The sequence below is a fragment of the Oryctolagus cuniculus genome, chromosome 7 (genome assembly GCF_051225735.1).
Source record: "Oryctolagus cuniculus isolate XC-2025 breed Fujian yellow rabbit chromosome 7, ASM5122573v1, whole genome shotgun sequence".
Taxonomy (NCBI): Eukaryota; Metazoa; Chordata; class Mammalia; order Lagomorpha; family Leporidae; genus Oryctolagus; species Oryctolagus cuniculus.
Window position 1 is genome coordinate 47,291,067 of NC_142873.1, and position 1,889 is coordinate 47,292,955.

Sequence of the window (1,889 nt, forward strand, 5' to 3'; positions counted from 1 at the left end):
TTGACAATAATCGAATCCTTGATTCAGCCACATGGTATGGATCAGGAAGTGTAGAGCAGAGGAATAGGTATGCATATGCATGAGTTTAGCAGAAGCTATACTTGCCTAATGCGATTTAGTAACTGGTTAAGAATGCAGGCCCTGCAATCAGGACCGCCTCTTTAAGAGGTTCCACCCAGCTGTGTAACAGATCAATAGAAGGCTGGAGCTGGCTGAGGCTGGCGTCTGGGAAGCACTTAGCTCACCCAGAACCCAGGCTGCTGTGCTGAGGGCAGCAGTGCCCCACGCTGAGCCCAACTAGGACCAGAACCACTATGGGGCCTTCTGGTGAGAACTGGAAGGGGAGGTGCTAAGAGCTGGTGTTTGCTTTGGTGGACCAGCCCTCCTGTTGCTAGTTTTGGGTACAGAATATCACAGTGGGGAGAGTTGGGACCAGGTCTCAGAGTAAATCTTTTGTTCACAGCTTACAGCCTGTATGTACAAGACATTCTGTTAGAGCCTGAGGGGCCCACAGACACTGAGCCCAACCAGACAGCCTCAACCTCCCCCTCTTTTAATCCACACCCCACTATTGTAGAGATCCGGGCTGTCCATCTCATCCTGGCTGCTTCCTGCTGACAGGGGGTCGGTGTCCTGGGGGCCCCTTTGGGTGTGGAGTGGGAATGGCAGTCAAAGCAGGGTTCCAACAGGAGGCGGCCTCTCGAGGGGGCTGCAGTGTCAGCTTGCAGAAACTGTTTTAATCCAAGATTTTATGTGCATGGCCATCTAGAGTTGTACTGCTTTAAATCTGGAGAAAACAAATCTAACAAGCAGATTAAATACACAAGGTCTAAAACAAAGGACAAAGTCATTATTACAGGACCTATGAAAGGTGCTGTCCAAACCAAGAAGGAGGTTTTTTGTTTTGTTTTGTTTTGTTTTTAATTTAGAGGCAAACAAACTAACAGGAGAGACTTGATAATTATATGGGGTACTGGAAGAGACAACATAACGGAGGTGTGAACCTCCTTAGGGCAGGCTCCCTGTTGACTCCCATTGCCTAGCTGGCCTGGGAGCAGAGCCGGCCTGAATGGGAGGTCAGTATAGAACAGACAGGCTCTCTAAAAGCAAGCCTACAGCTCTGTCTGCAATGTTACTGACCCTAGGCTGTCCCCCTGATGGCAGTGGTCACGTTGGAAGCTGGGCAGAATGAAGGGCTTTTCAGGTTAGAGCCAACAAGACCTGCGGTTCTGACCCAGGAGTCCTTCGACTCCAGGGCAGTTCCATTTCTAGTGACCCAGCTTTGGGCTGGCAGAGCTGCCAGGGCATTTCAGAGGCTGGCTTCTGCCGTGACTGCTGTATGTCTGAAGCCCTGGCTTTTTACACTGAAAGCCAATGCCATTTAGGGTGGACTGGTCTGTTGGGTCTCCTTGAGGGCAGATCGCTGTGTACAGCTGTAATTAATTGGCCTGGCACCTGTCCTTACATTGCTCCTGTTGTCTAGCTCACTCCTCTTTTTCTGGTCCTTGTTAAAGTAGACCACAGAGGCCTTTAGGATGTTAGCCAAGGGGGTGCTCAATCCCATCCCTAATCTTTGGTGGCCTGGGCTACAAATGTGCTGTCACAGGCATGTATAAGATCAAACATGAAGACCACTTTACCTAACCCATTTTGAACCAATTAGTAAGACTTTGTATCTCTCCGTTAGTTTGGATTGAAAAGGGAGGTTTTGCCTGTTTACTGTATCCATGGCAAAATAAATCTAGCTGTTATACGTGGCCAGGCATGATGACAGAAAAATGTTAGCCACTACTTTTATAAGGTCTGAAGATCAAACTGTGTAACTGTTACCGGTGAATGGCAGGGTTCTTGTCTTCACGCAAGAAAGAATTCAGGCGTGACACAGAGCG